Raw genomic sequence first — 27,992 nt, forward strand, 5'->3', positions numbered from 1 at the left:
TTGACAGAACAACTTCACAAAATATCAAACCCACAGGGAATACCATAATCGACACAACCTCGCCCGAAGGACACACAGTCCAGCGTGAAAACTTGTGTTTTTTATTTTCTGTTTCATTTTCATTGCGTGCTCTTGGTTTGAATTCCGTTGCGTTACGAACGCTGTTTTTTTATATCCATGCGTTCACGCTTTTTTTTAACGTTATCGCGCTTTGTTAATGTACCATCTTAATATTGGTAATTTTTTGTGATTGTACGTTTTGTGTGCTTTTTTTACCCCCAGCTATTTGTTTGATTGGATTTTGACTGCTAGGGAGTCTGTGTCGCTTTTTTATTATCTTTTGTTGTGTCGCAAGTTAATTTTTGTTTAGTTAGTAAGCAATGGAAAATGTCCATTTAAATTAATATCTCCATTGAAATAGAACTTTTAAGAAAATTTTTGATGCATAACATCTAAGCTATCTGTATACATTTGGTGGGAATATTTTCGTGAATGCGACAGAAGTTTAGGAATGGAAATGTTTGACCACCACGTTGCCGCCGTCTTTGGCGGATGGCTTTAACCAGAGTTCACGAAGACAAAGGGAAACTTTATAGTATTAACTGGTAAATGAATTTTAACAATATTAGCAGTGTTTTTTTTTTTATTTTTTTTTTATTTTTTTATTTTTTTTTTTTTATTTAGAATTCCTTGTCGAAAATCTGGTCCAAAGCCGAGGTTTGGTATTTTTGAAAAGCATTTTTCGCGTTTTCATTATATAGTTTAAAATTTTTTCTTTTCAAATCGACGATTCGATAGTCGACGTAGCTGCTGTGACAGCGAATTATAGCGGTGTGGCGGGTGCGGGAACTACGTTTTTGAAAATACAATTTGCTCCGCTTTTTTAAAAAAAAATATTCTGCGTTTATTTTCGTGTCAAGAGTTTCGTATTAGACGTGTGTTTGTGAATTTTTCGGTACCGTGGTTAGGTGTTATACGTCACTGTCAAGCACTAAAAGACTCTCGTACAATTTTTTTTTTTTTTAAATATTTTCCCAGTGAGTTTTGTGAGTTATCGTGCGTAGTTATCGTGCCGCAAACGTTCAGCTTCCACAGTTGTTTTTTTTTAAGTTTATTGATAAGTCAGTACGCGGGAGTGGTGGACTTCGCCTCTTGACCTTGGACCTCGGTGCCAGCGGCTCCTGTGGGGCGACACTCAGTCGGAAACTCCGCGCGCTCTTAACATTTATCACTCAAAATGTACCATGGGAAATTGGGTCTGTTAACGAATACCATTCCGTTTACTCGATGTGCATTCCTAATTGAAAAGTAAGTAAAATCACGGGAATTGTTTAATAGAGTGGCAGCCCGTTCTTTTTTTTCGGAATCTCGTGAATGCCTTATTTTAAACTATGCTTTCGAACTTCCGAAATTAGAATGATACAATTTCCACTATTTTATTCTTCTTTTAATTTCCTTCTAATATCCATTCTAATTTGGTTTCCCACTTATTTATTTGGTTTGAATTTGTGTGCCATCCAACAGCTGGAGGCCATTTATATTATAAAAAAAACACTTTAGGCACATACGTAATATATGTGGTCTGTGCCGTAACTATTGCAATTAATGTGTATTAATCATTGTTAATACCACTGGATTTACTGATGTGTTTATCATTAAGGAAAAATAGTTTTATTTTGGATAAGTTTTTTTTGTGGTGAAATTTAGCTCTGAATTTGTAATTATTTTTTAATTAAAGCTGCAAGGACCTTTGGTTCTAGACCCAATCCTCACTAAAATTTATTTTGTTCAATTTTTCCATGTGTAAGGACTAAATAATGACTAAAAACTAAATTTAAAAAAAAATGTTCTGCGTGTGATGGGTCTGTAGACGTACATTGAGGAATGGTTACGTCATGTAATGTCTGTTGGATATAATTATGAGAGCGCGACTGATTGTTCATCTTGCCCAATCCGGAGGTCCGGGCTCGTCTCTGGCCGAGAGGGGGGGGGGGGGGGGGGCGGGGCCGCGCGTATTGGGTCGTTCTGGAAACCAGTTGTGTTTTACTGGCGCGCCGTAAACGCGGACTGCGCTTTACGACGCGTGTCGGGACATTAACGAGCGCGCGAGCAAGTTTTGATGGGAGCGCGCCTTGGCCCGCATCGGCCGTCTAGTGCCGGGATTAAGCGTCGCCTGCGCGGGAGCTGTCGCGAATCTTTTGTTTTCCCGCCGGACTTTTCCTACGGGATGCATGGTTTCCGTTGTCTTTAACGATCAATAGATCACCCCAAAAAAAAATCAACTTTGTACTTTGTCCGCAACTCGCTATACATGTCAATAATAACACGCGCTTACGAGCTATCAGCTGCTGTGCGGAGTTTATAGATATTTTCTAGTTTAACTGGCAGGAAGTGTCCTGTTTTCATTCAGTTCAGTAATTTAAAATTAAATTTAACGCAGACGCGTGGCCATTTGATGCGCAGAGGACGAGTGTCTTGATTCTGTCAACAGCCTATGCGTGAAAACATGGCTGTGTTTAGAGAAAGGCTCCACGTTCCAAGGGAAGTAAATTTCCCTAGAAATTTCAAATCCAACTGTACAGAACATGATATTTAAAAATGTTAGACGTGGCTAGCGACGAGGCTGACCAGCCAATCGGCGCGCTAGCCCTGTGGGAGGGGCGCAGTACAGTTGGCGCGGCGGGTTTGTTACCTCCCTCGAGGTTCCGGCACGTTCCAGAGCTGCTCCGCTTGCTTGCAGTGGCGTAACTAGGACGCCGTTGTTCGCGAAGCTTCGAGTGTTGATTGGGGGATTCTGATGATGCGGCACTTCGAAGGGCTACGAGACCTTTCCTGGTCGCGGCTGAGAGATACATAAACGGGGCGGATGCCCCGAGAGGGGTATGTGACCCCCCCCCCCCCCTTGGAGAGCGGCGGGAAACTCGGAGATTCACACCAGTCCATTCCGAGAACCCGATCACTTCCGAAGTTCACCGTAGTTTGCCGCTCGCTCGTGCAACTTCGGTAGCACATATTGTAGGATAAAAAACGTGCGGGAAAGATGTCGAGATCGTTTTTCATAGACTTAGTGACTGAGGGATTAGAAAATTGTCAAGCTACATTAAAAATCCTTTATAATAGTTTGGACTGTTGATTTTTAGGTTAGGCTAGCTACAAAGAAAATACTGAGATAATTGTGGTTAACGTGAAAACTTCAAACAGTGGTTTAAGCTTTCGTGCGTGTAGTCGCGAGTTTAATATTGTGGCGTGAGGCAGGCGATTGGTTGTGTGGCGCGAGAGCGAAAGGGTAAAATACGGCCCCTTTCACATGAGAAGAGTTTTGGCCCTGGTCCATTCCTCAACCCCCTTCCCCACCTATCGGTTTTCAGGTGGCTGGAAGTAGCTGGACTTATCTGGTTATTTACTGGCGTTGTAAATTTGTGATCATCTAGGCACGCGACTATTGAGCTTACCCATTAAACTAATTATCCTACCAACAAAAACGTCGCTTATGCATTGCTTATTAACGATGGCCGATAATTTCTTCAGTGAGTGTTTTGGAGAACACGCTAGTTTATTGATCATATCGGCTTCCAGGGTGATCCGGGTTCGATTTCTGGCGAGGTAGAAGCCCCCACCCATTCCATCCATCAATGCTATTTGGCATCTCATTCCATCATTACTATTTGGCATCTCATTCGTTTCATCAGTACTCCTTTGGCCTCTCATTCGTTTCATCTCTACTCCTTTGGCCTCTCATTCGTTTCATCTTTACTCGTTTGGCATCTCATTCGTTTCATCAGTACTCGTTTGGCATCTCATTCGTTTCATCTGTACTCGTTTGGCATCTCATTCGTTTCATCAGTACTCGTTTGGCATCTCATTCGTTTCATCAGTACTCGTTTGGCATCTCATTCGTTTCATCAGTACTCGTTTGGCATCTCATTCGTTTCATCAGTACTCGTTTGGCATCTCATTCGTTTCATCAGTACTCGTTTGGCCTCTAATTCGTTTCATCTCTACTCGTTTGGCATCTCATTCGTTTCATCAGTACTCGTTTGGCATCTCATTCGTTTCATCAGTACTCGTTTGGCATCTCATTCGTTTCATCTGTACTCGTTTGGCATCTCATTCGTTTCATCTGTACACGTTTGGCATCTCATTCGTTTCATCAGTACTCGTTTGGCATCTCATTCGTTTCATCTGTACTCGTTTGGCATCTCATTCGTTTCATCAGTACTCGTTTGGCATCTCATTCGTTTCATCTGTACTCGTTTGGCATCTCATTCGTTTCATCAGTACTCGTTTGGCATCTCATTCGTTTCATCTGTACTCGTTTGGCATCTCATTCGTTTCATCTGTACTAGTTTTTTTTCAACCCCAAACGCCTGACGAGCTGTCGACCACTTCCCGAAGCGAAGTATAAGCAGCGGTGGTGCCGCTTCGCGACTTGTCACGGAGTTGAGAAAGGAGAGCGAAAATGGCGGTGGTAGTGGGCCCTGGGGGGAGGAGAGGGGGAGGGCGCACTTTCTCCGACCGACATTCTGCTGGCGGCGGAAACTGTGTCAGCGGGCCGAACCAACCAGGTCCAGGGGGGGGGGGGTGTGTGGAGCGACGATCTGTGCAGCCTCCCTCCCCGATCCTGCTTGTCCGGCGTCCAACCCGAGAGGACCTGCTGAAGCAATTCATCGGACACGTGGAAGTACACCGCACTCGTAACCCTCTGGAGATAGGGGATAGAGTATTTTCCTGGCTGGGGCGTGCACAAGAGGTGTGGGGAAGGGCAAATCCCTCCCACCCCAAAATTCTAACAAATCCTAAAAAGTCTTCATCACTCCCCACCAACAAAAAGAAAGAATTTGAAAGTTAAAACAGGGAAATGTGTTCTATTCCTTGTTCCTCCCCCACCACAATTTCCACAACCCTCGCGGAAATGAATTTCTGCGAACGCGCTTGTTTCTTGGTGACCGGGTTTTTTTAACTGTTACCGATGCGTTAGAAGATGTTTTTTTTAATAGAATAAAAATCGTTATTGTTTTCCTTGTGTAAAAAAAATACTTGAAATTGTATTTAATTTTATAACGGATGTACCAAAAGCAAGTACAAAGCTGTAATTAAGCGCACACCAAATGCGTCAAGTTTAAGACAAGACATGGACGAAATTGTCTAAAAGTCATGATTCAGACACGTGTCCGCACCACCTGTAGTTTCATCAGTTGACGAGATGACTTCTTTGAGTGACAATGCTATTTTAATGTATATCTGGCGTGATTTAAATTACACGAAAAAGAGAAATTGGGTTTTTAAATTCAATTTATTATGTACGCAACTTGGAGCATACGTCCTAGCTTACGGTTTTGTTGGAAAATCAGATCAATTTTTATTTCATTTGGAATCAATAACTTTATAAAATTTTTTTTTACCGCTACTGAGGAAAGACACCAGTTCTAAAATGCAGGTAATTACCTCTGATGAGAAGTTTTTTATCACATTAAAGGTAATATCACTTATACATTGTGTGGCAAAAACCTACTGCTAAAATAAACTCACGTATGCACAAAATATATAACACACACACATTTCGAAAGTGTTACTTCATATATTTACACACAACTTTATTGGCCTATTTTGAATAAATCTGCATAATTTAAAAAAAAAATACTTTCAGTTGCACTACAGTGGGCCAATTCCATGCTTCTCAATTTTTATAGTTATTCACTTGTCTTCATATGAGCTCCAACACATTATATGTTTTTAAAATATTTCAGATATCTTGGAACTGGCAACAGCTTCAGAAATTTGATATTTTAATTCAAGAGTGAAACAAAAATAGGAAGTAATATGAAAGGTGTTTGTGCTAGAATATGGTCTGTACTTAAGCTTGATTTTATGTTATAGTCAACAGAGGATATGTGGCAAAGTATTTCCGAAAGGTATTTTAAACTTTGGAATATACAAAACTGTTTCGGTATGGAAAGCATTTTCGTATTTAGTGTCTCAGTAAAAGTGGCTCGTCATTTTATAATTACAGAGGATGATTTGTTAGCTTTATTTGACGCGGATGGTCATTTAATCTTTTATTTACGTTGGTAATTTCAAGCGAAATAGTGATGGTATTGTTTTTCAGACTTCTTAAACTTGGTCGAAATTTGAAAATGGATCACCTTAACATTACAGAAGCCAACAGTTATATGAAGATAAAGCGTTTCCCGTATAAAAACTAATACTGAGGTCATAACCCACGAGGAAACTTACAAAAGAAAGAAGAATATTCAACTTTTTAATTTAGTAGGGCAAGAAAAAAAATTTTGAGTGTGCATTTAGTATGTCTGCTTCATTCTTTGTTCGGGCGACCCACTAAGGAATAATCGTATACAACTGGAAACTTTCACCGCCTGCGCTAGCTTAATATTTGCTTGGCTCAGACTTGTTGCTCAATCTGGCAACACCGCCGCAGGGCGAGCTGCAACTGTACTGTCATCACAGCCACTGCGGGCCTCGAGGTCAGAGTGCAAGATCCGGGCATCGAACCACAGACCCCCGGGTGAAGTTCCAGACCACCCACTACCTCTAGTTGTGAGAATAGATATTAGGTTTTAAACGTGATGTTGATAACGGATGTTTGGTGGCCCTGAGGTGTTGTGAGTTGGGTGGTTTGGCGGGGTTGCAGTCAGGACTCTAACCCGTGCTGTGCTGAGGGCGATTTCAGGAGCACGGTGGGAGAGAATATGTGTGTTAAGTGTGGTTTAATATTTGCTTATTCGTCACTCGTGTTATTGCACCTGTCAGCCAACCACCGCTGTTTGAAGCAGGACGCGAGGATCACAATGATCAGGGTCACAGTCTCTGTGGGCGTGTCAGTCATGGCGCTGACGTCTGTGTCTCGACTCGGGCGGGTGTGCGGTCGTTCGCCCCCGTCTGCCTTCCAGTGCGACATGTTCGACACGCTTGTGTCGACTGCGTTGTCCCGCGACGCATTTGGTGCTTCAGTTTTACATATAACTACGTTCTAAAATAACGAATGTAATTTTATCCATACTAACATTTCTTTTGTTAAAAATTTTACGTTATTTTTACAGAGAAAAAAATTGGTTGTCTGTAAAGTCGGTTTACGGACGATAGTTTAACGTGACGTCATAACAAAACATTTTTATTGAATTATCACTATTTTGTATGGATACAAAGAAGGAGTGAAATGAAATCTACAATTTAATTGGAAAATTTACTTTATTTGCACTCATTAATTCAAATATGGTTATTACTTTAACGAAGAGATTATTTTAACTATAACTTTTATACATGTTTGCTATTTAACTTCTTCCACTCTGTGTTACTCTGTTAAGGATAGGACGATGATAGGAAAAGTAGGAAACGAATGGGAGTGTTTCAAGTTTAATGTGCCTCGAAAAAAGTCAAATCGATGGTTGTTCCAATCGAGTGGAAGAGAGATAGATGCGGCGCAAGCGTACAATGAGCGTAACGGGAAACATCGTAACGGGATAATGTGCGTTACGGGACACTTTCGTGCGTGCAGCCGGCGTTCATCGATTTATTAGACGTCACGTCAAAAATATTTCAAAACTGTGTGTAATGTACGTATATGTACCTGTATAATGGGTGTAAAAATGGCGCGCGAGGATTGCGCTATTTTTTTTACACCCAAGATATTATTACACTAAGTGAACATCTGTTTAAAACAAATGTAAGGGAGGTATGGAGTTCGAATTTCCGAAATGACCCCTAAATAAACGTAATGTCGAAAAAAAAAACTAACAATCAACATGGCGTGTGAGACGGGAGTCTAATGCCGCAGACAACGTGCCAGCGCTGTTGTTGGACTGAACGAACACTAGTGGGACTGCGTGGGCTAGTCCCGGGACTGTGATGACCATCATCTAGACACGAGGGACAAGTACCTGAATAATTGTAAACATTGATGAACCTTGAAATAATTGGATTACCAGATTTCAAGTGCTGATTGTGGGATCTGTAAATTAAAACACCTACTTTTCAATTTTCATTAAAGTTAAATGGAGCACGATTTTATCATACAATCATGTACTATATTTGTACCTTCTTATACACGGCAAATGTAAACATTAATGTGTGTTTCGAACGGTTGTTGACTGAAAGCATAACTATACTACTTTTTGTTGCGGGACAGTGCGTTTGGAGTTGGAGTAGTTGGTAAAGAAGTGCGTGTGGGAGCAAGCGGCCGCCGGGGGGTGGGGGGGGGGGGGGTTGGACCAGGAGGCTGTGCGCGCGTGTCTGCGCGGGTTAACAACCTGCTGAGGAACCCCGCCGCTATTCTTAGCCGTCCGTCCGTAGCTGCGCGCGCCTCGTGTGTCCAACACGCATACTCCCGGCTTCTGTCCCCACGTGCTGTTAAATATTACAACACATCGTACATCAAGAAACTGTGACAAGTCATCTGAGAGTAACGAAACTTGCAACGCTCAAGCGCCAAGGAGTGAGGTAGGTGCTCGGATGCGAGATGAGGAGGGATATATTATTGAGCGCCCCGCTCCTCACTCTGGAGTAAACGTTAGTGACGTGACGCTACAGTCCTGCATATTTCTTACGCTGGAAACTAAAAAAGGTCGTTTCTCTTTAAAATTTCTGTTATGTTTTTTTTTTAAATTATTATAGGCTTCTCCAGTATTGTTAATGTGTTTTTAATATGATGTTCCGTACTTTATCGTTAGTTATTTATTAAATATTTTGTTTTATCATTTGGGTATCCCACAGTTAAAAGCGTAAAACACGCTTGTACTTAATTTTTCACTCGCAGTGTTCATTTGGCCAGCATTAAATAACTTTTTTTTTTGAGGAGACGTCAGTGAAATGGGTAAAAAAATAAATATTTGGACCGAAATTAATGAAAAGTTTTAATGATTTCAGTATTTCTATTTAGACAGTTTTACGATGGTCGTTGACAGTTTTAAGTTGCGATATAAAAAGAAAGATATAGCTGGACGTAAATTAAATAACATTTGAATTTTAAAACTGGAGTGTTTATTATAATAAGGCTAATCTAGGCCAGCGCATTTTTGCCGGGTGGTTAAATCGCTGCGGAGAAGAGTTGCTCGCGGAGTTATTACGGCGGGAAGTGGCACTGCATAGCGCGCTTGCTAGTTACGTCACTTCCGCTCAGGAGGGCAAGTTGGCCTCACCAGAGCCACATGCGTCAAGGACTGTCACAAATACGCTATTTAAATTCTTTTTAAAACTAGTTATTCCATTTGTTAGTATGTTTGTATTTTGTTAATGAAATATTAACATTAATTTGACACACATTTACGAAATTCATCTTTATATTTAATGGTTCATCTTATTACATGCACTAGTAAATTATTTAAGTTAATACATGCACGTCTAAATTTATAGTAAAACAAATATGATTAGTGAATACAGTTGATATAAATTAATTTTGTTTGTTAAGAGTGTAAGAGTTGTCACGTAAGTGTTCGCAATTACAAGTGCGCTGTGTTTTACATTTCGCTACTGCTTTTGGTAGATATCTGGTGACTTGTCAATTTTCCGTGCGAGATCGCCTACCCGGGCACACACGGTGTGCAGAGCATCAGAATAAACAACGCCATTTGAAAACTGCTTAAGTCATCCGAGTGGTGTCTGTTTACGGATAACATCAAAGAATACTCTGAGAGCGGATGAGTAGTTATGTTTATGTTTATCCTTTTTAAACTGTGTTTTTAAGAAGATTTAAAAAGTCTAAAACGTGTGTTTTCAGAGTTATTGACGTGACAACGTCTAATAAATCGATGAACGCCGGCTGCACGCACGAAAAAGTGTCCAGTTACGCACATTGTTCCGTTAACTCATTGTACGCTTGCGCCGCATCTCTCTCTCTCTCTCTCTCTCTCTCTCTCTCTCTCTCTCTTCCATTCGACTGTTTATAAAGTGAAGTGAAAAGTTAATGTGGTTTTCATTGCTTATTACAACAACAATAATTTCGGCAATAAAGGTTAATTATTCTTGCATTTTAAAAATCTGATTACTAGTATAATTTCAAGTATTTATTCTTTTATTATTAAAATAAAAATGATTCAATTTTATTCATAAAGAATGCAATCATTTCATCAATGTTTTGTTATGACGTCACGTTAAACTATCTTCCGTAAACCGACTTTACAGACAACCAATTTTTTTAAGACATGAAACATCCGGTAGAGATTCTAGAAAGCACCGTAGGTTCTTCCACCACACCTTTCTCCGCTATCGAATGTTCTGGTTACCGTTAAGACGTCACAGTTGCCCTAATGCGCGACGAGAAGACCGCGCGCCAGTTCCAGAGGCGACACCGCGCTAGAAGCACCAGCGAGCGTCGCGCTTATCCCGCCTCGCCGACTGACTGACGTACATCAAGTTCTGTTCCTTCCCCTTATTACACCCGAACAATTCACCTTCGGCCAACCACGGGATTTGTTTTATTTTTTCGCAGGAAAAATGAATTCAAATTTTTAAAAGTGGTCGGTTAGGTTAGTCACATTAAAAAACACTTAAAAACACTAATGGACGGTTAGTTAGGTTAGTATAGCTACATTAAAATAAACAGAGAAATGTGAATATATATAAATAAACCCGAGGTTGGCCGAAGGTGAATTGTTCGGGTGTGTTCGGGCAGGGACTACTGACTAGGCGGGCGGGCCCCTTCTGAGTATCGTTACTCGCTGTTGTCGGATTGTGGGACGCGCTTCTCTTGGCGCTCGCGAGTGGGCACGTCGAGCAGCTGTGGTGTGGGAAGTGCGCCTTGAACGAGGTCAGGCGGGGCTCGGTTTGTTTACCTATCCACCCCCCCACCCCTCCCATGCGACGTTGGTGATAAGGAGTGAGAGGCGGCCGCGATCCATCAGCCTTATCACGACGAAGACGGCGGCGACCGCCTTCCCTCTCTCTTCCTCGCCAAAGGCATCGCCGCCCGACGATACCTACTGCATTTCTGCGCAGGGGCAGTCTGTACACACTGGCAACCCGGAGAGCGAGTTATTTATCAACTTACCGAAGTAATAAATGAAGCAAACCTAACTTTGCAGCTGTTGAGTATGTGATACTGTCTTTGAAAAGATTTGTGCGATGGAAGTGCATGACTTGATGTAAGCTTTTGGACATACGCCATTGCTAAGCACACGTATGTATGTATCTCTGTAGAAGAAAACTACAAAAAACACAAAAGACAAAAAACACAAATTAAGCAAAAAATTGCTGTTGTAAACAGGATATAAACACCACATAATATTCCATAATAGGAATATGGTCAACAACAAAGAAAAACAAAGATAAATGGACTAACAGAACGAAAAAACCCTCACAAATAATGTCAGCACAAAAATATTTAACCCAAAAGTGAGGACAGAAGCAGATAGCAGTTCCTGAAACGTCGCTTGTTTCTGTTTTAGAAAACTATTGTGTTTGTTTCGTCTTTTCTTTTGTATTGTTTTTGTCTCGTTTCAACTGTTGTGCTGAATTTTTTTGGGTTCAATATTTTGTGCTGTCATCATTTGTGGGTGTTTTTTCGTTCTCATCTGTTTTTGGTTAAACTATTGTGTTTGTTTCGTCTTTTCGTTTTGTTGTGTTTTTGTCTCGTTTCAACTGTTGTGCTGAATTTTTTTGCGTTCAATATTTTTGTGCTGTCATTATTTGTGGGTTTTTTTTTTTCCGTTCTGATAGTCCATTTTTCTTTGTTTTTCTTTGTTTGTTGACCATATTCCTGTTATGGAATATTAAGTTGTGTTTATATCATGTTGACATTTTTTTGTGCTTAATTTGTGTTTTTTGTAGTTTTATTCTACATACATACATGTGCTTAGCAATGGCGTATGTCCAAAAGCTTACATCAAGTCATGCACTCCCATTGCACAAATCTTTCAAAGATAGTTTAATAAAATTAAAAAAAAAACAAAACACGTGATTAAAAAACTGCTCAAGATATCCGAGTGGTGTCTGTTTACGAAAAGCATTTAAGAAAATGCTGAGTGCGGATGAGAAGTTTTTATTCCGTACTTCGTTTTAAACTTAATTTTTAGAAAAATGAATAAAGGCTAAAACGCGTGTTTTCAAGAGTTATTTTTAGATTGAAACATCCAGTATAGAGTCTTGGAGAAAAAAAGTCTCTAGGGACTTGCATTACACCTTCAGTATCATTTAATACAATTTTATGGACATACGCCACTGCAGTTTTACGTTATTAAATAAAAAAATAAAAACAGAGATTCACTAAGAATAAGTCTGCTGATGTCGAACATCCTGACCCAACGACGAAACTAATCCGGTAATTACGGACAACAGAATGATGGCGGCACAGACGCATTCAAGCTTTAATTAAATATCTAACAGCTCAAGAATTCCATGGAACGAATTTTTAATCATGAAAAATTAACAGCACAGTTCGTCTTGATATTTAAAGTTTGGATGTGTTCGTCTGTGCTATAGTGATTCTGTCCATACGAAAGTTTCATCGCTGGGTTCGTCTGTTCGAATCAGCTGATTTAGACTCGTTCTTTGTTCTTATTTAAAAAAAAAAAAATGTTTTCCCCACGAGAAAGTGAAAAACTGCAATGGCGTACATCCAACAAAATAGACATGCAAAATTCGCGGATTCATTTCGCGATAGGCTAGCATCAAAACTATGCCTTCGTACAGCTTCTGCGATTGGCCCACATTTTATCCGGGGAACTGTGAGCCAACGGGAAACACTAAACCAAGAAAGTGCCGAATTACGGACAGCCTAGTTGAGACGTCTCACGCGCCAGTAGCCAATGAACAGTTGTCATTTCCGCGAGTATTTGAAGGACTGTGGAGTCTATCCTGGAGGTCAATGAATCCGCGAATTTTGCAGGTCTCTACAGTCATCAATCATTTAAATAACCTTGATCTTAGTTTCTCCGCCATGCGAAGTTCTGGTCGCGGCTCGTATCTCGCAGTTGGCCCGTGCACGACGAGAAGACAAGATGCCGCGCCAGGAGCGGTGGCGCGGGACTCGAACCCCGGCCCGGCCGAGTGCCGAGAGGGAGGGAGGGAGGTGTATTCTGGGCGCTGTGGCTGTGGCTGTGGCTGTGGCTGTGGCTGTGGCTGTCTGACGCGGGAAAGCCTTCATTTCACAGACGAGAGAGCCACACCCGAAGTTCCCCGCAGTTCATGCTCGCTTTTTTTCCCCCCGGTTCTATCTCATTGTATAAACCGGCGTGGCATTAAATTTTGCTGTCGATTATGATAGGTTAGCTGCATTATAAATACTTTAAAACATTGTGGATGGTTGGTTATATTAGGTAAGTATAGCTACATTTAAAAATACTGTAAAATCATGTTATGGTTGCTTAGCAAATAACTTTTTAATATGTAGCTATCCAGGGCTAGGAAACCGTTTACATGATTTCAGTGTCTTTAATGTAGCTATGGGGGTCGTCCATTAATCACGTGATGTTTTTTTTAGCAAATTTTTAATCCCCCCTCCCCCCTAGTGATTTGTGGTGAGGTTTCAGACTACCCCCCCCCCCCCCAATAAATCACGTGTATTTTTTTGGTATCAAAATATTTATAAAAATTACTGAATATTATCTTAAAATATAGGTATGATCTAATTTAATTCTGGAATATTAAGCACAGTGATAAAAATGTCCTGACAGACATTAAGGTTGCAGGTTTATTCTCACTGGCATAAAAATAATGAAGGAAAGGCTTATATGTGATTTACGCGTGTATTCGGTGCCAAAATCACAGTCTTACTGGCGACTGGCAAGCCGAGCCGAGTGGTTCATGTTGCGGCGGGCGGGGATATTGGCTACGGCGAGTCAGTCATGCGTCGCTTTTCGGTTTAGTAGAAATCGCGCGAAAAAATAAATACACGTGATATCTCTCTACACCCCCCTCCCCCCATGTGATATTTCGTGATTATTCCCGACCCCCCCCCCCCTTCCACTTTTCGAGCCTCACGTGATTAATGGACGATCCCTATCCTAACCAAATCAACAGTCCACAATGTTTTAAGGTATTTATAATGTAGCTAACGTAACCTAATTGACCATTAGTTATGAGTTTCAATGAACAAAAAAAAACCGAAGATGCACGATCGGGGGTTTGTCTCTCTCGTCTTTGAAAAGAAGGCTTGCCGTCGGACGCGCCGCGGTCCTGGATTCCCCGTGGCAACCCGCCCGCCGCCCGCGCGTCCTGTAGGGAAACAACTGAACTCTCGCGCCGCAAGGTCGACCGTTCCCCGCCCAGCTCCGCGCAACAAGGGCTCAAGTGCCGGCCTAGGCTTCGGGCACGTGGCCAGCATATTGGTGTTTCCACATTTCAAAATTGGAAAACTTCGAACTCTGTTATTGTTTTCCTGCATTTTCGTATGTCTATTAAAATTAACTCTACCAAGTAATGGTAATAAGTACGTAAGACTGGGATAGGGATTTCGGGGTTTGGATTCAATCTGTATTCACTCTCGTCTGATCAGTGTACACAGCAGTCGCATTTGCCTCAAGGAGACAACCTGTCTGGAGATTATTATTTGCTTCAGAGAGACGAGATTTGTGCGATGCTCGCTGGTTAATGTTGTGATGACACTTTTATGTGGTATCGCTTCTAAGCACTAGGTTCCGAAATGCCACGCAGTGACGTCTTCAGGACTTGTAGCGGTAACCTTGACACACATGTCTTAGAAATAGATTGTGTAGATCAGTAGATCTGTTCTGCTCGATTACTATTTTACTATTTTATAACTTTGTAACAATTTGTGCTTACGTAACTAAAATTGGGCATTCAAGTTTTTGTGGATATATTTTTAAATTATGTTTTTGTCACGGGTTTTGTGCAACATACCTGACAGCTTCTTCACGCGTTTTCAATTTTTTTTTTTTTTTAAGTCTTTCCTTGCTATAGTTTCGAAAACCACCGAAGGAATGTGTTTTTTTTTTTTTAAATTCCTTGTGCAAGAATATTTTATGTCTGCAAAAAATATTGATCCAACGGTAGTTTCTTTGCTAAGCGTCGTGGTTGATCGATAGCAAGGACATAAAAGCGACGGAAATACAACACGTCAGGGATATTGGGGGGGGGGGGGGGGGACATTCCCCGAATTGCCCTGAGTCTTATCCGTCGCGCGTGCTGTTCCTAAATATAACTTGTCTTGAGCATTTATCAAACATTCGTACCATATTTGGTGTAATAGTCGGAAATGCCCGCGTGCGGTTCTCTCTTGCATGGACTGCAGGGCTGTCTTACTCCACATGCGGAAACCCTGGTGCATCTGTGAACCGGGGGGGGGGGGGGGGTGTATTAATAGCTTCAAAGGAGTCTGCAGATGTGTGGCGCACGTTTTAACAACCACGTTGCTTTTACTACGAGGCGATTTGGTAACCTTTATAGAGAAAGCCAGTTTTTAAATTTATGAAATGTTAAACCAAATCGGGTCAGATTATAGGTTTCCGAGCTGTTAAGATATTCCGTTAACTCTTTTGCTTAAAATGTTTCGCCGCTTCGTCGTGTTTGGCAACGGCCGCCTGGAAATGAGTTTTCGTGTTTCGGAAGCGACGAGGCTCGTTACAACTTTCACCGCCCGGCTCGGCGGCTTCTGGCCTCTCGCAGCCGCCAGCCATCTTGTTAGCTGCCTCCACCGTGACTTGCAGTCCAATTAGAATTTTTCTTACAAAATACCGCGCCAGCCTGCATACACATAATGCAGATTTCAGTATGCGGTATTTGGTGTGAGTAATTTCGTGAATGCGACAGAAGTCGCATGGAACGGAAATGTGTAACCGCAGTGCTGCCATCTGTGGCGTATGGTGCGAATTGAAGTTCACAAAGACAAAAAGGAAACTTTATAGTATTAACTGTTCAATGAAGGTAGGCAGTATTTTAATTAAATTCCTTGTCGAAAATCAGGTCCAAAGCAGGGGATTAGTATTTGTTTGGCTCCGGCAGCGAATTCTAGCGGTGGGTACGAAAACTACGCGAGATTCGCGTCAAGAAATTTAGTTAAAAAAAACACAATTTTCTTATGTTTATCTCGCTCGGCATTATTTTAAAGAATTATATTTTTAGTTTCGTGTTAAAGAGTTTCATATAATAAGTGTGTTTGCTCGTTACCAAGGTTCGACGTTACATCTCTGGCGAATACTGAAAGATTCGCTCTCGTTTTTTTATACACGTATTGACACAGAATGTGACTTGATTACAAAAAAAAACTGTGTGTAATAAATATTTTTAATTTAAAAATAACTATTGTATTTAAGGGTTATTTTTTTCCCCTTAAAAATGAATTACTGGTTGGTTAGTTCCTTTTTATTATTCCGGTCGCATTCTGCTATTGATAAAAATTTATATTAATACACTTGAATGTAATTTTAGGTTATATTTTGTTACGTAAGGAGTAAAACTTATCTGGAGCGAGTATGTAACATTTGATCAGTTATTTATGCATATGATTTATTAGTTAGATTTTCTTTATAAATAGAAACTTGTTGCGTTACATCAATGAAACCGGCTGTCAGGTAAATTTGAATTTGTTCACTTCAGTGTAGTAATTTATATCGCTGCAAGGTGAGATACGGTTTGTTTGTTTGTTTTATACCCTTCAATTAATGAGCGGGGTGCAGGTTACACACGGTCAATTTCCTACTTGAAATTACTTTCGTGTTACTAAGTACGATAAGTTAAAAGTAATGAAATTTAAATTATTGATGTGTGACGCCCTATGCTCACAATGTAAAATTGCTCCCGCTATCAGACTTATCAGGATATCAGGCTCTCAGGTCAGCGAAGGTCGCGTGCGCTTGGAATTCGTTAGACACTATTGATTTATTTCATGCAGTAACCACAGTGCGGAATAATAGGTATGCAATATATACATGTACTGCAGTAATTTACACCCAAAACCGCTTTACATCAGTCCGGGTTCGATCCCCCAGATTAGTGACGTAGCAAATTAATGACACGTATCACTTTGCTCAAGTGTCGTTTCGAGGGATTAAGTTGGGGGGGGGGGGGGGGGGGGGGGGAGAGCTGGAGGCAGTAGTCCCCTACGAGCCCAAATGTTAGTTTAGTTTATTTTTTTTTGGGTATATTTATGTTGACTTAAATAGTTTCATACAACTCTTACCGATGATGTATAAGTTTTAACTCATTAATTTATTTTCAGTTTTTTGAGACCATAAAATTGTAAATATTGGAAGCCTAGCTCTTACTTGACGACGTTTCGTAACTACATGCTTTCTTTGTACTATAGCCCCTCCAGAAAGTCTTTCCGGAGCTGACCCGAAGTCTCATTTTCATAAATAATATTTGAGTTAAGGTATTTACACAACCTCACAGTTTAAATTTTTTGTTAGCTGGTAAATTAGGACGTGTGGCCGCATTAATGCGTGCTCTTGTTACCAGCTAAAGTTGCATTATTGTTATTGTAAAGTTTTCACCCGTTAAAAAATTTTTTTTGAGACTCATAAACTCAAAAAGGCAGTTGGGGGAGGGTGCTGGAAATGGATCCTGCGGTATGTAAGCAGATATCCCAGCATTGCCCGGTGTGATCTCGGAGAACCAGGGGAAAACAGATAATCAGGATTGTCGGACCGGGACTAGATCACTGTGTCCTATGTACTGCCGAGCGCATGTCCCAACCACAACGCCAACTATATTCACGAGTTGCATCATGACATACCTCAAGGAAGAAGAACAGAAACCAGAAGGCGCCATCTTGGTTTTCAACCGTTTTTTAAAACTATAACTGTGCTATGGTTCTTGATAATGTGTTATATCTGCGTAAACAAAGGGCGATTTACAGTATTAAACGCTACAAAATTTGTTAAAGAATAAAAATTGTTTAAACCATTATAGCCTGTTTCTCTTGATGTCACTTAAGATAAAGTTACGGTAATCTAAAAAAATTTAGTAAGTAGTTATTAAAAAAATACTATTCTAAATAAAATATATTATCAACTTACCACTGAAGGGATGCTACAAAACTTCGTGACCCAGCAACGAATGCAAGAGAGCTGTAGGAATGAATAGTCGTGCCAAGAAAATGAGCCGGTCGACTCTGCGGCAATAGCGAGGCTGGCTTCAGCCGAAACATATCATCCGCTCGGGCGCTCCAGCCAATCCTTTGGCCCTAGAAAAGGAAGGGGGGGGGGAGAGGGAATGTTTTCGATTGCAGAGCGACTATCTACGAGTAGCATGGTGGGTGGGTGGGGGGTAGGGCGGGAGCGAGTGTTCTCATCGTTCCCGCTTTGCCGGTAATTTCGCAGCTACCCTCCCGCCTCATTTCCGCCCATCTCATCCTCCCCCGGCGCTTCGCTGCTGTACCTCCCCCACCCCTTCTAATTCTCTTCTCGGTGAAATTTTTTTCCCCGATGAATATCCTCTGCCCGTCCGCCCCAGGCGCCGCGTGTGCGTGTGCGTGCGTGCGTGTGCGTGCGTGCGTGCGTGTGTGCGTGTGTGTGTGTGTGTGTGTGTGTGTGTGTGTGTGTGTGTGGCACTACATTTTGCCTGGTAGCCTGGTAGTAGTTCACTTCCCTGTGTTCATGTTGGAGCTGATGCACACCTCCACTGAACTGTGGCGATCAGACACGAGGCGACGACGTCGAACGACTGCTCCAAATTCGTCCGCGAGCCTACTGATGGCTGCAGTGTTCTGCGCATGCGCGAGTGTAAATACATGCCGTAGTGTGTTCATAACTGATGCATAGAGACCTGCAAAATTCGCGGTTTCGATGGCCTTCAGGATAGACTGCACATACCCCTGTACACTCGGGCAAATAACGCAAGTTCATTGGCTGCCGACTTGCAAGTCGTCTCAGCTGGTTTGTCTGTGAATCGATCCTTCTTTGGTTGAGGGTTTATAACTGGTTGAGATTCGTCCGGATGAACAGTAAGCCAATAGCAAAATTATCTAAGAGAATATATGTGTTTGAATTCTAGCCTATCACCGAATGAATCCGCGAATTTTGCTGGTCTCTACTGATAAGTTAAGACTTTTTTTTCATTGTTACTTTATTTTGAGTGAATATTCACTTGTAAAGTATTTTCAATTTGTTTTTCACAGCTTGTAGCTGGATGCAGATTGATAAGTATGTTTAGTACAACAAACACCTATTTTATGTAACCCATCTCCGAAGGATTATCACAACAATTTGATAAAAATGTGGTAATAAACAACTTAACGAAAAAAATACGGCGTTAAGCCGTCACGAGGCATCGTGTGGTGTCGCGTCTGAACCTGTGCGCGCGCAGCCTAATTGAGCGTGTTTGACGGGGCTTTTACGTTGCATGGTTACAGTGGGTTCAGAACCGCTTGGCACCGACTCAGTGCTAATGATTGTCATGCCCGGGTGTTGGGATCGAACCTACAACTCACGTTCGTTACACTGGAATCACAACGGCGCGACACCCAGGACACACTACAACATAAAAACATCGCGTTATAAACATGCGGTTCTTAAACCTACACGACGAACAAAAAAAAAAACATTAAAAAAATTTCTTAGTCATTACATACGCAACAAAAATACGGCACCCAGTAACGTATGCAGGTTTTATTTTAATTTTAAAATTCAAATCGAACATTCAATTGAAAAAAAAATCACACGACATCTGGCATTTAACAAATTTAGTACAACTAAACCTTAACGTGAAGTGCGGTAAAATTAAGTATTTACGGGACAGTGTTGATGTAATAAGGTCGCGGGTGTCTAAAAAATACTTAACGCTCTGACATGTTTTAGCTGTAGGGTATATCACCACAGTACATAACATATGATAAACAAACAACTTTGTCTTTGTTGTTAATTGTGTCGGATTATATTTTCTTTCAACCTGGGTATGTTTTTATTTTCATGGAATTTTTATATGAAAGTTAAAACGTATAAGAGTTATATAAATTTTCGTGACCGCTGTGACCTCTGTGACGCTGTGTAGGAGTAGTTGTAAAACCGCCAGCCAGTTCCATGGCCTCGGCGCGCAGAGTCGTCGATGCGCTGTGGGCACGCGCGACTATCGCCCTTAAGCGCCGTCCAGGGCATCGCCCCCCGTCGTGTGGACGGCTTGTTGAACCCCGCTCGTGGCGGCAAGCGGGGGCGCGGTTGCCATGGCTACCGCGTGGCGGACCTACCCCGTGAACAACGAGGCGATCCCCGGAATCTTGCGTCGGTTTGCCGTTTCTTGGAAGGACATTTTATTACGTACATCACCTGTTCTGCTTCGCGAAGTTCAACGAACGGACATTCCCTTTTGGAGGGCGTCTACAGGCAGCGCCAAAAGAACAGAGTGGACTTGAGTAAGGAATTGTGTTCTATAGGCCAATCTCTAGTGAGAAAAAAATTGTTTATTTCATACCGTCACGTGAATCCTGTTGTATATACTCAAGGATTTTTTGTTTTCGCACAACTAAAAAACTAGCTTTCTTTTAACTACAAAAAAAAGTCTGTAATTGTATGCGGTATGTCCATAAAATTATTAAAATTTATAACTGGGACATTTGATCAACTGTAAGCGTTGTAAGAGTTTTGGTTCAAGGGCACAATTAAAGGGTAACGCAAACAATTTGAGATAAGCGCATGCGTGAGTATTGCTTTTTTTTTATCGCTTGCAGCGTCATCTACGCAAAATGGCGACTCCTGCGCGTAAAGAATTTTGTGTTCCGGAATTTGCTAAGAGTGAATCTGTAATTTCAGGATGGAGCCCCTCCCCATTGGAATCTCTTTTTGTACGAGAGTGGTTAAAACGTCTAATTCCCTGACCGTTGGACTGGTCGTAATGGTCGAGACAGAGCTCTTTTGCGCTGGCCTCCACGTTCACCTGACATAAAGCCGTGCGATTTTTTTTTCTTTTCGGGCTCTGTAAAAGATCTTGTCTACGTGCCACCGCTAGCTAATGATTTACCAGAGTTGACACAATTGAAGAGGGTATTTATTGCTTCCATTACTCCGGACTCAACTGAAATGTGGCAAGAATTGGACTTTAGGTTGGATGTGTGTCGTATAACTAAATGTGCGATAGGTATTCGAACATTTGTAAAAAATAAAAAACCTAGGTTAGTTTACCTTCAATTTGATGTATGATTTGTTGTAAACGGTCTAAATTACTCTGGTATATTATACCATTGAAACTGGGACTGTTTTTATGATCATTCTGTGTAATTACGGTAATGCTGACCTTTGCGTATGATTTTCATTAAACTGTAATGTAAACATTTTTAAAATAAATCCATAGCAGATAAGATAAGCTGTTTTACGACGCGGTTATGGTCGCAGCATTGAACTTCGTTCAGTTTTTGACGATATTAGCATGTGTTGTGCGAAACTCTGTTTAACGATGAAACCACTGACCTTGAACCCTACACTTTAGGCCAGCTTGACCAGTCAGACAGGAAATTTTGCAGGTTAATCAAATGGATATAATATAGCTAGTACTTTCCTTTTCCTCGAATGCAAGCGGGCTTTATTGTAGGCCACGTAGATTTTTAGAAACTTGCTGTGAAATTATACGAAGTCGTACACCTGAAATGTTTAATAATTACTACATATTCATGTACGTGTGTGTTTCGTAGGTGTATACCGTCTCTTAGCTAACAACACCGCCAAACTAACATTTTTCACGAAATTGGAATTTTTGGTTCCAACGCATTCTAGTAGACATTTCGCATCCACCGATACAATTTTTACTGCAAAAATCACAGATAGCAGCACCATCGCACAAAAACTGAACTGCCTAAGTACAGAAAGCAGACTTATTAACTGCAGTAGGCTCCATGTTGTGGTGTGAGATGTGTGTAATTGGTTGTCCTTAATTTAAAGTTTAAAAAAGTATTAATTTTTTTTAAAATTAAATACCGCATTAGATTGAATACACAATATACGTACTTGAAAATGCAGTTTTTTTTTACCAACCTGTAAAGTTACAAAAAATGTCAATTAAGCTGGGTTTTTATTTTATTTTTAAGCTAAGAGATGGTTTGCAGGTTACGCGACGTTTAATGGACTCGGTATAGTTGCTGTGTCAGGAGAAGCCTAAGATGTACATCAAGTTCTGTCCCTGCCCGAACACGCCCGAATATTCACCTTCGGCCAACCTCGGGATTTGTTTTGTTTTTGCGCAGGAAAAATGAATTCAAATATTAAAAGTGGTCGGTTAGGTTAGCTACATTAAAATAAAACAGAGAAATATATATATATATATATATAATATATATATATATATATATATATATAAACCCGAGGTTGGCCGAAGGTGAATTGTTCGGGCGTGTTCGGGCAGGGACAGAACTTGATGTACATCTTAGGCTTCCCGCTGTGTCAGTGTGTAGATGTGTGGCGGGGTGTGTGTGTAATTTGGATCTCTCTTCCAGGCGAGCCCCATGCAGCCGTACAACGCGACACGCGCCGAGGCTTCTAGGTGAGTCACGTTCTGTTTTCTCTCTCTCTCTCTCTCTCTCTCTCTCTCTCTCTCTCTCTTTCTCCCCCCCCCTCTCCCCCCCCCCCCCAACCCGACACCTACGCGGGTCTGCCGTCCAAATCGAGAACCAGCTTGCTGGGATTCGCTAGTTATGTAGAGCCCGCGATGGAAATTTAATGCTGGAAGCGAAGAGACATGTGAGATATTCAAGGGCGTCGCCGATGGTGCGGGGGGCGGGAGTAGCGGTGCAGTTGCCCCCCCCCCCCCCCCCCCCCCCCCCCCCCAGAGCCCTAGAGATTAAAAAAAAATGTAGCCAAATGCAAAAAAAATACATACTTTTCCCACAACTTTCTCTCTCTCTCTCTCTCTCTTCCCCCCCCCCCCCCCCCCCTCGCCATCGGCTTGCGACGCCCTTGGAGGTATTTTAAGTGGAAGTTCTTTAAGAGTCTGTGGGGTAAGTCTAGGTGATGACGAGCGAAATGAACGTGTGCAACGAAGTGTAGGTATATCACGGGTGCAAAAAAGATTACGAAGAATAAGTAGACTTTTTTTTACACACAAAATGCACTTAAGGGAATATATCATCTGTTGAAAATATTTGTAAAAGAAACTCAAATGCAATGGAAGTATCAAGTTAAGATTTTACAAATATATTTTAATTAATAGTAATGACTAAAAAAAGCAACTGTGTTTGTGTATTTAAGTACGCGCGTTAGAAGTTATGCTTAACTTGGCGTAATAAAAAATAAACTTTAATCTTGCATGCAAATAATTAATAGAAATAAAATAATAAAAGGACTGGAGTGATTTTATAAATGCGGATGTAAGTATAAATTCAATCAAATAAAAAAATTAAATACTCATTTAATACTTCTATAAATAAACGTATAAAATTAAACTTAATTTAGTAAAATGATCGAGATAAATTTTAATTATTTATTACATAGTAATGCGATTATAATGCCAACAAATTATACATTTGGGAACATATATGCACTTGAAATGTTTAACTACAATGTTTATTATTTTTTTAGTTACATGGACCAGTATTCAGTAGAAATCACTTAATTATATTATTTAAAAGCAAATGTATAATTTTTATTTGTGTGTAGCCTTTTTTTTGGCTTGACAACGTCTAATAAATCGATGAACGCCGGCTGCACGCACGAAAAAGTGTTCCGTTTCGCTGTGTTCCGTTACGCTGTCGGCGAGTGTAGTAATAATAGGTTATGTTACAATTGACTAAAAAAAAATGGTGATTCATATAATTGATAATAGATATTTGATTATAGTTTATTTATATGAAAACTTGTTCATAATTATATTTAAACTTTATAGCTAAACGCCAGTTTTTTAAATTAATTACAAGTCATCTACACGTGAACTGTTTCGTCGACTGTTTATAAAGAGAAGTGAAAAGTAAATGTGGTTTTCATTGCTTATTACAACAACAATTTCGGCAATAAAGGTTAATTATTCTTGCATTTTAAAAATCTAATTACTAGTATAATTTCAAGTATTTATGCTTTTATTATTAAAATAAAAATGATTCAATTTTATTCATTAAAGTATGCAATCATTTCATCAATGTATTGTTATCACGATGTCACGTTAAACTATCGTCCGTAAACCGACCTTAGAGACAACCAATTTTTGATCCTGTCAGTTTTCGTTGCACGTTGCCCGCGCCTAGTGTTCACGACGCGCCTGAAGAAGCAGGTATGCGTGTGAGCACGTGCGCCCGGCGAGGGTGACGTCACCCGGGTGAAAGCGATGGCCGCCGGCAGATAGCCCGACCTTGACCAGCCCGCACCTGGACAGGGTCGCCGCGCCGCGCCGTCCTGCATTCCACTTATTGTCGTCTCTATCGGGGGGCGCACAGCTTCGGAAAAACAACTCTACGCGATTTTGATTAACTACTTAAGAGGGGACGCACCACAACGCCGACAGCTAGAAAACTGATGTGTACCACAACGCCGAAATACACTAACGCCGGAAAAAAAAAACCATTGCAGGACTGCCACTTAGGTTAGTATCTTTGAAAGATTTGTGCAATGGGAGTGCATGACTTGATGTAAGTTTTTTGACATACGCCATTGCTATGGTTATGGCTATTGCTATTGCAATGGCGTATGTCCAAAAACTTACATCAAGTCACTTAGGTTAGGTTAGACTAGGTTAGGCTAGGTTAGGATAGGCTAGGTTAAGTTAGGTTAGGTTATATTATTTTACGCTAAGTTAGGTTAGGTAAGGTAAGGTAAGGTTAGGTTCGATTGTGGTATTGCGGCGTTAAGGTACATTTAAGAAACACACTCAAATTCATTCAGATGTTATTTCGGCGTTGTGGTACACATCAGTTTTCTAGCTGTCGGCGTTGTGGTCAATTTTGACATTTGGCGTTAAATTATTTCGGCGTTGTGGTAACGACCCTACTTAGGATATCCGGTCTGTTTACGAAAAAAGCATTTCAGAATTCGCCGAGGGCCGTTAGGTAATATTGTTTCCGGATTAAAAGAGTTTTAAAATTGCTAAAAGGCGTGTTTTCAGATAGATGTTTAGGCATAAAACAACCGGTTCAGATTCTTGAAAGCACTTGAGGGACTTGCATTGCACCTTTATCTTCATCTCTCCGCCATGTTAAAGTTAAGGGCCACCGCTCAAGATTCCATAGTGTTGTCCCATGCACCACGAGAAGACTGCGCGCCAGGTCAGTCTCTTGTGCTTAGAGGCGATACCGCGCTAGAAATACCATAAATATCAGCGGGCGTCGCGCTTTTCGTCCCGCCTCACTTAACACAGATGCACTGCTGACTAGGCGGGCCCCTTAAGGCGATATGCCTTTTCTTACACATCGGCCTTATTTTTATTACATATATCTCTGATAACTGTTTTGTGTGTATAATGACTTGGTATCGTTGAGACGTAAAGCTCTAAAAACTAAGTTTCCTAAAACTCGATTAAAAAAATAATAAACAGACCAAAAATATACGATACATTTTTGCACAGAAAAATTACAAAATCCTACCAGTTAAGAACTTTCACAGAAAAATAAACAGTATAAATATTCAAATCGTGGACGGGTTAAAGATTTTTTACTCGTGGAAATTTGCTTTCCAGGGTTCGAGCTGGGATCTTCAAGCTAACATTTCAGAAAGAAGAAAAAAACACAGGAAACTGTAATCTGGAAGTTTTTTTTTTTTTTTTTTTGGATGTGTTTGTGCATAGGAGAACTATGCAATTTTAGTGGTGACCGTAACATATGGCGGATAAAATGGAAGATAAAAGGTGTAATGCAAGTCCCTTAAGTGATTCCAAGAATCTGTACCGGCGTTTTATGCCCAAAAATTACTCTGAAAACCATTTTAACTGCTATAAAAATGCAGTTTTAGAACTTCATCCAGAAACCAAACTACTTAATCATCGGCCCACAGCGAATTCTTAAAATGCTTTCCGTACAAGCAGACCCCATTCGGATATCTTGATCAGTTTTAAATTAGCTGTTTTGACGTGATAATATCTTATAAATCGATGAACGCCGGCTGCACGCACGAAAATGCATGACTCATTTGTCACGTTCCGCCTGAGCCGAGCGTGCAAGAACCGGCACAACCACCGTGCGGGAAAATCTTCTATAATATCAAATAGGTTAAGGCGGGCTTTTTAACTAATTGTTCGTGATTATATTTAAACAAATTATTTAAATTAAATTTGCAAAAAACTGTAAATAATATTTTAAAATTAAAAAGTATGCAATTTTACATCAACGTTTTCTTATGACGTTATCACGTAAAATTATCGTCCGTAAACCGACTTTACAGACAACCCCCCCCCTTTTTTTTTTTTCCCCTGAAGCTCTGCGCACCCTATGTGTGCACAGGTAGGCGGATAGACATCCGTGAGACAATTGGTTGCAGCGTCAACTGGCACGAGGCTCGTAGTCGCGAGTAAGATTTTTTACGTGTGTAGTGTTATAAAGTATTGTTGAGAATAGTTGGATGATCCTTTAACTCTCCCGAAATCCAGCCTACCAGCGTATAAGTACGGCCTGTAGAAATAAAAAAAAAAAAATTCTTAGCCCGGACTACGTGGGACGCGAAGGTCGGAAGTTTAAGCCCGACACTAAACGTGGCAAAGAGGGCGTATCCTGCTGTCGGCAAGTGTAGTCGGTGCCGAGATCAAAGAAGGAACCACGTCAGGCGCACTGAGGGCAGAGCGACGAAGCCAGTGTGGTAGCGCCTTCGGTCGTAGCAGCCTCAGTGACCCTTACCGTGTTTCTTCACAACACAACACAACACAACAAAACACTGATAACGAGAATTTACTTATCAGGCGTTCCATGAAGCGTTTTTAAAAGTATTGGTATTTAAATAAAGAGGTTGTGGTGTACCGGAGACTAATAACGTATATCTTGTTTTTTTTTTTAATTACACTTATAGCAAAAACCTTAAAATTCGTTATACTTAATCTAATAGTATGGTCGAGTACTACTTAAGTAGTTCCAACATGTATTTTTGACAGAAATATAAATTTTATGCGTGAAAGAATAAGATGTTATTTCGATGGCGAAGATACTTTAATTGCGATTAATATTGTACAGATCTCTAAACATAATTTACTCTTCTCATTATGTGAAATAGTTTTTTATTAAAAAAAAAAGGGGGGGGGGGGTTTGTCTGTAAAGTCGGTTTACGGACGATAATTTTACGTGATAACGTCATAAAACATTGATGAAAAATTGCATACTTTTTAATTTTAGAATATTATTTACCTACAGTATTTTGCAAATTTAATTTAAATAATTTGTTTAAATATAATCACGAACAATAAGTTAAAAAGCCCGCCTTAGCCTGTTTGATATTATAGAAGATTTTCTCGCACGGGGGTTGGCTAGTTCTTGCACGCTCGGCTCAGGCGGAACGTGGCACTTTTTCGTGCGTGCAGCCGGCCTTCATCGATTTAAAAGATGTTATCACGTCAAAAATATTTGCATCTAAGATAATGTTGTAATTTAAAAAAATAAAGATATAATAGTTTTACCGTTTTTTGTCTTAATATGTAATCTCTTTTTTTTTTTCGCACATAAGACTGTAAGACTGTAAGAATGTGAGACGTAAATGGATGTTAACTTGGCAGCTCGGCTGTGTCTGGGACGACTCTTGCTTGACCCAGTTCTCAGCGCACGTTTCTCGCGCCCCACTTCCGACGGCGACCCGACTCGCGCGCTCCCAGCGGCGGCAGCTCAAACTACTTCGTTGTTCCCGTGCTACATCGCTACTACAATTATTATCTATCTTTTAAATAAAATTAAAAAAAAAAGGTTGGTTGTCTGTAAAGTCGTTTTACGGACGATAGTTTAACGTGACGTCATAACAAAACATTGATGAAATGATTGCATACTTTTAGGAATAAAGTTGAATCATTTTTATTGAATTATCACTATTTTGTATGGATACAAAGAATGAGTGAATTGAAATCTACAATTTAATTGATAAAGTTACTTTTATTTGCACTCATTAATTCAAATATGTTTATTACTTTAACGAAGAGATTATTTTAACTATAACTTTTATACATGTTTGCTATTTAACTTGTTCCAATCTGTGTTATTCTTTTAAGGATAG

General features: G+C 40.5%; 1 protein-coding gene across 1 annotated transcript in view; it reads left to right on the forward strand.

The window, feature by feature from the left end:
* Positions 1-27,992, forward strand: part of LOC134543336 (uncharacterized) — a 283,249-nt gene that overhangs the window by 134,381 nt on the left and 120,876 nt on the right. The window contains exon 3 of the mRNA XM_063388292.1: positions 22,325-22,371. The gene's annotated coding sequence lies outside the window, so the exon portion shown is untranslated. The remainder of the gene's footprint in view (positions 1-22,324; positions 22,372-27,992) is intronic.

The sequence above is a fragment of the Bacillus rossius genome, assembly GCF_032445375.1.
Source record: "Bacillus rossius redtenbacheri isolate Brsri chromosome 9 unlocalized genomic scaffold, Brsri_v3 Brsri_v3_scf9_2, whole genome shotgun sequence".
NCBI lineage: Eukaryota > Metazoa > Arthropoda > Insecta > Phasmatodea > Bacillidae > Bacillus > Bacillus rossius.